Genomic DNA, 9,719 nt, shown 5'->3' on the forward strand with positions numbered 1-9,719 from the left:
TAACACTAGCTCATTTTCATTGCTGTAAGATACTTCATTTTGTGATGTATCATATTTTATTTATTCACGTCTGTTGAATGTTTGGGGCTATTTGCAGTTTTTTACTGTAGAAATAGTGCTGTTATGAACATTTTTGTGTACGCTTTTTGGTAACATAGATACATATTTCTGTTGGGTCTTTATCCAGGAGTACTGCAGATTCACCAGGTATGCGTGTAATTATCTCTAGCAGTAACTCTCAAATAACTTGTGAATATCGTTGTAACAATTTATATTTGAACCTGAGTTGCTCAACATGCTTATTAATATTCAGTAGTATGTTTTTAACTTTAGCCATTTTGAAATATATTAAATAGTATCCCACTGTGATTTTTATTTGTATTTCTGTGATGACTAAGGATGTCAAGCACTTCATGTTTTTATTGTTCATATGGGTATTCTTTCTTATGACATGCCTGTAAATAAATATTACTAATTCATAGGAATCCTATATGTATTCTGGACATGTCTTCTTTGTGATATAGAATCCTCCTATCTGTGACTTGCCTTTTCTCTCTCCATGGAGTATGATGAACAAACATTTTTAAGCTTAATAAGCACCCACACAGCTCACAGTCATGCAATAATGCCTTTTCCATTTCTCCATCCACTGGGACTCTGGGCATGCGTGCATAGGCACTGTGCATCTCTCAAGCCACCAGTGCCAGGACTCATTTGCATAGTTGCCATGTAATATCTGGTTCCCTCAACCACGAGGCGATAGGACATTCTCTATGGTTTTTTTTTCTTTTATATCCCTTTATATCATTCTTTCTCTTCCCTTCTCCTTCCTTTTTCCCTTCCCCTTTTTCTACCCTCTCTCCTTTCCTTCTAAGTCCTGTCATCCTCCTTCCTCCTAGCAGCTTCCCATATCCTCCTTCCTCCTAGCTACCTCCTAGCACCTCTAGTAAAATGTGTGATAGAGGTGGTAATAGCCACCTTTGTATTCCATCTCAGGCAGAAAGCTTTTAAGAACATTAGAAATATTGATTGTTACAGGCTGGCTCTGTACCTGGTGGCTAAGGCAACTGGATCTCGCCTGATCCAGCAGCTTGAGAAACATGCAAGTGTGTGTGTGTTTGTGTGTGCCCCAATCATGAAACGAGAAGAAGAAATAGAGAAGGTATTGTCATGTGACCATCCCGCCTGTGTACTTTCTCTTCTCCTCTGTCTGTCTCTCTCTGGTGAGCACATGTGTCCTCTGGCATGAAAAAAATAAAAGATTGTTCTAGGTTTCCTCTGGATAGTCTTCATTAGTAAAGAAGTTACTTCTATTCCTTTTGGGCTAAGAGGTTTTTTGTAATTCTTGTTTTAAATGCGAGTTGAGTTTTATCAGGTACTGTTTCTATGTCTATTGAGATGATCATATGATCTTTCTTACCTTTACTCTTTTAGTATGGTGTATTACAATAACAAAATGTCAGTTTTCAACTTTTTTAGTTTTGAAGAAGTTTAATTTATCTTTATTTTTTTTCTTTTATCAGTATTGTTTTCTGTGTCCTTAGAAACCTTTATCTACTCCAAAGTTGCAAAATACCTTTCTGTGTTTACTTTTAAAAGCATTTTAGGTTTTGTTTTTTCCTTAAGGTCTAGCTTTAGCTCAGATTCATTTTCTGTATATGGTGTGAGATAAAGAGGTCCAGGTTGGGACCAGCAGTTGGCGTAATGGTTCTGTTGCTGGACTCCCATGTAGTCGACTGTGGTTTGAGTCCCAGACTCAGTGGCTTAAACTCATGCCGGGCACGTGTGTATGAATGCCCAAAATCCCAAGAGGAGAATGGAGGAGAAGGGATTGCAGCATGGCCATCCCCCCCCGGGGGGGGGTGATTTCTCACTTTCTGTCTCTCTCTGTTTCTCGGGTGAGCGCACGCGCTCTATGGCAAAAACCAGTAAAAGACACAAAAAAAAAAAAAAAAAAAAAAAAAAAAAAAAAAAGAAAGAAAGAAAGAAAAGAAGAGGTCCAGGTTAATTTTTTCTCATATGGTTAGACAGTTGTTCCAGAACAGTTTGTCAAAAAGACTTTCATCTTTCCCATTGGATTGTATTGGTACCTGTTGTAAAAAGTCAAATAATCATATAGACGTGGATCTGTTCATGGACTATGATCGACTTTTGAACATTGAACTAACTTTGTATTCCTGAAATACTGTGAACTCTGGCCACAGTGTATTTATTATTCATTTTACATGTTGCTGGGTTTGATTTGCTAATGATTTGTTTAGTATTTTACATTATGAGAGAGATTGGTTTGTATTTTTTCTTGTAATTTCCTCTTTTTTTTCCTGTTCTCTGAAAAAGTTTGTAAAATTGTTATCAGTGAAGCCATCTAGACCTGCAGTTTCTTTTGTGAGAAGGTTTATAATTGTGGATTAAATTTTTTAAGAGCTGAAGAATATGTCACTTTTACTTAGATTATAAAATTTATTGGAAAAGTTGTTCATAGTAGTTTTTAATGCCCATAATACCTATAGTGATAGATATTTTTTTTACTATTATTTTTCTCTTTTTCTTTTCTATCTTTTTTCTTTTTCTTTCTTTCTTGCTTTTTTTTTTTTTTTTTTGAGAGGTTTTTGATATAGGGCACATATGCTCACCAGAAAGACAGAGAGACACAGAGAGACAGAAAGCAAGAAATCACCCCACAGGGAGGATGGCCACGCCATAATCCCTTCTCCTCCATTCTCCTCTCAGGATCTTGGGCACATGTGCACACATGCCTGGCGTGAGTTTAAGCCACCAGGTCTGGAGCTCGAACCTTAAATGGGAGTCCAGTGACATAGCCATTACACCAACTGCTGGTCCCTTTCTCTTCTTCTTTTCTCTACTCACCATCCCCATATACTTTTTTTTTTTTTTTTCATCTTCCTATTTTCAGGCTCTTTATTGGTCAGAAATTTTAGTTGTAAAAAAGAGAGTCCACACCAGCATAATTCTAAGTAAAAAAAATGTTATTAAGGGGCAAAGACAGTTTATGAAAGCTTTGAAAGATTCTGGGACAGCCAGGTGGCATGGTGGTTAAGGTGGATGGATCTTACATGGCCAACCGCATGGTTCACCGAACCTGGAGGCTTGAAAAGCACACCAGGCATGTGTGTGCATGCTCAAAATCCCGAGCGAAGAATGAAGGAAAACGAATTGCAGCATGGTCATCCCCCCTGGGGGGGCACTCTCACCTACTCTCTCTCTCTTTCTATCTGGTAACCCCTACATACTATAGCAAATTAAAAACAAAAGCAAAAAGCAAACAAATAAACAAGAACAACCTTTGCAGATATCCAAACAGAAACTGGTTAGTTTTATCTATTAGAGAAGGGAATTTACAATGAAAGAAACTTAAAATATGGAGAAGGCGTACATAAGTTTGTAGATAGGTGTAAATGAAAAATATTTTTGTTTGACCAGCTGTAAATACAGAACAAGTATTTGTTATTTTGGAGTTTTGATATTCGTTGATTTAGCTGTTATATTTTTGTGGACTACTTAAAAAGCGATTGAGTAGATTATTCTGGATTTTCACCTTAAAAAATATGTAGTCATATTAGGTGCTTCTAACTGTAGTATATCTTGTTTGTTTTTATATTCCTTTTTGTTTTTATGCAAGAGGGCATGTGTACTTGTCGAAGAGAGACAGAGACAGAGAGAGAGGAAGAAGAGAAAGCTCCACCCATGGGCAATGGTCACCCCTTGTCTAGGATTTTTGGCATGTGTGCCCATGTGCCTGTCATGTTTTCGAGCCCTTGGGTTTAGAATCGAATCATGTGGTCAGCTATGTGGGATACAGTTACCTAAACCATCAGGTCATGAAACTCACCCCATTTTTATATTCCGTGCACAATTTGCCCTTGTAGAAAACATTGTTTATATTTAAGATGCTTTTCAACTTTTTCTGGTAATTTATGTTTTAACCTGATTTGCACTGGTTTAATTCTCTTGGGCCTTGCAAATTTTTAAATATTTGCTATTCACATTAAATTATTTCTGCAATATAATATTAGGAAATGATTTATCCTCTCCTTAAGACAGCTGTAATGTGGAGACTACACTCAATACTTCTTAAGTAGTTACTTTCCATGGCTTGCTTACCATTTTCTCTTGGTGATGTTTTTAGTAGTTCAAAAAAATTTTAGGAAGAGGTGGATTTGGTTTAATGGAAAGATTAGTGAGTTCACTTTACAACATGTTAGTAGATTTGAAATATGGTGTACTCTTTATTCATAGGAGAACAAAATTAAACTCATGCATATTCATCCTATACCTTTATATATTCCTTTGAGTTAGATAGGTAACAGGCCAAAGCCAATTTATTTTCTTTTCTTTTTTTGGAGAGTTTTTTGCTATAGGGCGCATGCACGCACCAGACAGAGAGAGAGAGACAGAAAGTGAGAAATCACCCCCCAGGGGGGATGGCCACGCCACAATCCCTTCTCCTCCATTCTCCTCTCAGGATCTTGGGCATGCACGCACATGCGCCCAGCATGAGTTTAAGCCACCGAGTCCGGGACGCGAACTGTGGTTGACTACGTGGGAGTCCTGTGACATAGCCATTACTCTAACTGCTCGTCCCGCCAATTTGTTTTCTTTAATTAGCTTCTTAGGCTCTCTTTTCCTTTTCTTTCTTTCTTTCTTTTTTTCTTTCTTTCTTTCTTTCTTTCTTTCTTTCTTTCTTTCTTTCTTTCTTTCTTTTGCTGAAGGCCACATACACTCACCATAGAGACAGAAAGAAAGAAATCATCTCCCAGGGAGAATGGCCATGCTGCAATCCCTTCTCCTCCAGTTTCCTCTTGGGATTTTGGGCACATACATTTTGTGCCCAGATTGAGTTTTAAGCTGCTAGTTCCAGGACTCAAATCACACTTGACTACGTGAGAGTCCAGGGACTCAAACTGCAGTTGACTATGTGGGAGTCCAATCCCTTCTCCTCCATTCTCCTCTCGGAATCTTGGGCACCCACGCACACGCGCCCGGTGTGAGTTTTAAGCCACCGGGTCTGGGACGCAAACCGCGGTCAACTACATGGGAGTCCAGCGACATAGCCATTACATTAACTGCTGGTCCCAAGAGAGTTATTATTATAAGATACTGGCTCAACAGTTCCACAGGCTGAGAAGTCCGTTATCCATCATCTACAAGCTCGAGAACCAGGAGGTCTGATGTTGAAGGTCACAGGACTGAGCAAGAGAGAGCCAGTAGTGTATATTCCAGTTCAAATTTGAAGCCCTGAGAAGACCAGTGTCCAAATGCAAGAAGTTAGGCAGAAAATTCATCTGAATCCAGCTTTCTCCACCTTTTTGTTCTATTTAGGTCCTCAGTGGTTTGGGTGAGGCCCACCCATGTTGGGAGAGGTCATCTCCTTTACTCCGTCCACCATTCAAGTACTAATCTCATCTAGAAACACCTCACTGACACAGCTAGAGAAAATGTGTAATCAGATATCTGCGTATCTCATGGCACATCAAGTCGACAGTTAAAATCAACCATCACAAGTTGCTTCTTTGGGGATTAAACCCAAGGAGTCTAGACTTCCAGAGAATGTCATAGATGGCATTCCTTTTTATAAAAGGAAAAAAAGGATAACTTTTTTCCTTTTCTTTCTTTCTTTTCTTCCTTTTTTTTAAGAGAGATTTTTGCTATAGTGTATGTATGCTCGCCAGAGAGACAGAGAGACAGAAAACGAAGAATCACTTCCCAGGGGGGGGTTGGCCTTGCTGCAATCCCTTCTTCCCATCCTCCTCTCAGGATTTTGGGCATGCATGCACACATGCCTGGCATGAGTTTTAAAGCCACTGGGTCCAGGACTTGAACCACAAGTTGACTACGTGGGAGTCCAGCGACATAAACATTATGCCATCTGCTGGTCCCATTCTCAGATCGTTTTCTAAGATCACATAATGAATGAGAGGAAGGGTTGGGCACATTATCTGTATGACCAACTATGAGGCCTACTTTGTATAATTCTTCTAATTCTGTCAGCAGGTATATTGACTAGGCTTGCTGAATATTGTTTTGATGATGCATGTCACACTGTTTATTATTGTGGGCTCTGGGAGACTCATGAAGGGTGGAGTAGAGGAATTATCCTTGGACTGGATAAAACTTGTCAAAAGAAGGGTTCCTAGAATTCCGACCTAAAAGGCAGTGATTTTAGTGTAGTGTGCTGTTAATGCTCTTTGAGTGCAAAGACCATGTCTTGTTATTGTCTCCCCTGAAGGGTCTAATGCATAATAGTTACTCAGTAATATTGCTGACATTAGATATCACTACTTATCATTTGATAAAAATAAAGGAAGAACTTGGCACTTTGACATATAGGAGACAACTAATCTCCAAAGGGGCAAATAAATTGTTTGGAACACTGACCAGTCTTTTACAAGAAGTAGAAATATGTTGACCAGGTTGTCTGGGTACAGAATTGTATCCATAAAAAATTCTGGTATAGTGAAAGATCCAAGTCCTGTTTGTTTATCAACTTTCCAGAAAGTCCGTGTTCCATTTTTAATGATGGAAGCCTTATTATATGAGCTTAACTGTCTTCATCTTCTCTTCTTTGATTCTTCTAACCCGTCCTTTACTTCATTGCCAAGGGAAACATCCCCATCTATGCTCTCATTCCATCCTTTCCTGTCATACCAAACATGAGGTGTGTAGTGTTGTCTCTGTTTTACAAATGAGGAAACTAAGATCCAGGAGGAGGTAGGGCTTAGATTCCAACCCAGACTGACCCAGAGTCCACACTCTAAGGCTCTTGTTAAATTGCCAGTACAGGTCGGCCTGAAGACATGCCAGGCATGCGCTTGTGAGCCCAGAATCCTGATGGATAGGAGGAAGCCCAGTGTGACTGAGCCCTATAATGGGTGCTTCTTTCTCTTAATTTCCCTCTGGCTCTCACTCTCTTATGCACGTGCTCTATCATGAATTAAAAAAATAAATTAATTGCCAGCATATTGAAGTTGTTGGACTCTAAGAATCTTTGGGTTGTCGAACAGCAACATATATTATGAAAGTATCTTTAAATTATTATTATATATATAATAATTTATCATATATTATATATACATATAATATATATATAATATATATATATATAATAAAAGAATCTATAGAGATCCACAAAAAGTCTGAGCAAACAGAACTTTTTGGATGAAGTTTCTTTCCATGTTTTCATATGTATTTGAGATAAGCACAGATAAGGTCCTTAAATGGCCTTTCTTATTAAATTAATTGGTAGCAAACTGTGGAAGTATAGCAAGAGACAGATTTTTGTGGTTTGAGAAATCCGGATGGCACATGAAAGTGCCAAACCAAGAAGTGGCTGTCATAAGCAGTTAGCCATAATGGCGGTGGGGTCCTGTGGGCTCGCGCCCTGTGGCACTGTGGGGGGGAGCGTAGTTCATTGACTTTGCAGACTAGCAAAGCCCGAAGGTGGCTGTGCCACTCCCGGAAGAACGCCTTTAGTGTTGTGAGTGAAATTCTCTGGGTGTTGCAGTCTGAGATATGATTACTGCTCCCGCTCAAGAGAACTACTGATTCTGTTGGCAAATGGTCCACTGTCTGCCTACTTTCAGGATATACAGACTGCTACTGATGTGCCATCGCCTGCCACCAGGAAGGCCGGAATATGGGGTAGGATTGCTGTCAGAAGAATGTGCTAGGGGGAACCAGCAGTTAGCGTAATGGCTATGTCACTGGACTCCCACGTAGTCGACCGCGGTTTGTGTCCCGGACCCGGTGGCTTAAAACTCACACCGGGCGCGTGTGCGTGCGTGCCCAAGATCCCGAGAGGAGAATGGAGGAGAAGGGATTGCGGCGTGACCATCCCCCCTGGGGGGTGATTTCTCGCTTTCTGTCTCTATGTCTCTCTCTGTCTGTCTGGCGAGCGCACGCGCCCTACAGTGAAAATCTCTCCAAAAAAAAAAGAATGTGCTAGGGTGCCGAGGGCATTGAGGAATGAGTTCCCATAAAGAATTAATTTAGTAAAAAAAATGCCTTTGATCAACGCCAGCAGGTGGCATGGTGGTTAAGGTGTTGGAACTCTCACGTGGCCAACTGCAGTTCAAGTTCCAGATTGGCACATTGAAAATCATACACATGGGGGACCGGCAGGTGGCGTGGTGATTGAGGTGTGCTGGACATTCCCACATGGCTGACCATGGTTTGAGTCCTGGACCTGGTGGCTTGCTTTCTCACTTTCCCTCTTTCTCTCTCTCTCTCTGTGTGTCTCTCTCTGGTCAAATTAAAATAAAGCAAATGAATAAATAAAGTTTAATAATTAAAAAAAAAAAGAAAGAAAATCATACACATGTATGTATGCCCAAAATCCTGAGAGGAAAAGGGATTGTGGCATAGCCATACCCTCTGGGCAGTGTTTTTTTTTTCACGTTCCCCCTCTGTCTCTTTCTGTCTCCAGCAAGTGCACATGCCCTATGGCAAAAACTTTTAATAAATAAATAATAAGCCCTTAACCATTTTTTTGTTTGTTTCATCCTCTCATATTCAACTGCACTGTGATTGTAGGTTGGATACTGATTTTCCACAAACTTTTCTTGTAGTCACTTGTTTAAGTTTTGGATAAGACACTGTCCTATCCCTGAAGGGAATCTTTGAATCTGTTTGCCAGACTTAAGGATGCTACTGAGAGCATACAGTCTTGATGTGGGAAATTCTTTGAACTCACAAAGTAAAATTTAAACCTCTAAGATAATCATTAAATTTAAAGATAATCATTAAAGAGAATCATTATATTTAAACCTCTAAGTAAGCTTGAAAATAGTACATTGCAATTACAGAGGAAAGGCATGAGACAGGGCATGAAATGGGCCTCTCGTGTTGGCTATCTTAGTCACAACCACACAGAGTGCTGGGACATTAGTGATAGCATCTTTTTTCTTAAAGAATTATTTTATTTACTCTTGTTATTATTATTTTAATTTGCTATTGGGCATGTGTGCTCACCAGAGAGGGACGGAGGGAGAGAGAGAGTGAGAAGCAAACCACCAGATCCAGGACCTGAACCACAGTTGGCAATGTGGTAGTCCAGCATCCCAACCCCATGCCACCTGCCAGCCGTGTAACAGCATCTTTAAATTACAAAAGAAGTGGCATAGCCTTGGAGCCAAGGGATCAGGTCTATAATTCTTGCCTTATTATCTATTCAAGTACTACAGAAGAGTGCCTCATAGTAACATGAATTGTTTTATTTTCAAGGTAAGTAGATGTATTTTTAGGCAAAGGTTCAGGTCAGTTCAGACACTTCTCTGGAGTCACAGTGTGTGAAGAGAGAGGGATGGTATATATACCCTTTCACCTTGTGTACACCATACACTAAAATGTCTTCTGTGAATATTAGTATTTTGTAAGGTGTGGGTTAATTTTATTTAAGTGTAATCACTGTTTTCTTGGCTAGTTGAGATTCTAATTTATGCCAAGCAAACTATAGATGTAGATTTATTACTTAAGTTATGGATACAGAATTTATTTCACTTGTGGAGTGATATTTTGTTTCTGCAACAGGTTAGGAAACTTTTGCTTGGTGGGGCCTGCAGACGGCATGGTAGTTAAGGCACTGTATTCCCATATGGCCAACCATGGGTCAAGTCCCAGACCCTGCAGTTTGAAAAAAATCACACCAGGAGCATGTGCATGCATGAATGAAGGAGAAGGGATTGTGGTGTGGCCATCCCCCC

At 39.8% G+C, this 9,719-nt stretch overlaps 1 protein-coding gene across 6 annotated transcripts in view; it reads left to right on the plus strand.

Moving 5' to 3' along the window:
• HIBCH (3-hydroxyisobutyryl-CoA hydrolase) overlaps positions 1–9,719 on the plus strand; it is a 69,201-nt gene that overhangs the window by 51,574 nt on the left and 7,908 nt on the right. The window lies entirely within an intron of this gene.

The sequence above is a fragment of the Tupaia chinensis genome, unplaced genomic scaffold, assembly GCF_000334495.1.
Source record: "Tupaia chinensis unplaced genomic scaffold, TupChi_1.0 Scaffold000225_1, whole genome shotgun sequence".
NCBI lineage: Eukaryota > Metazoa > Chordata > Mammalia > Scandentia > Tupaiidae > Tupaia > Tupaia belangeri.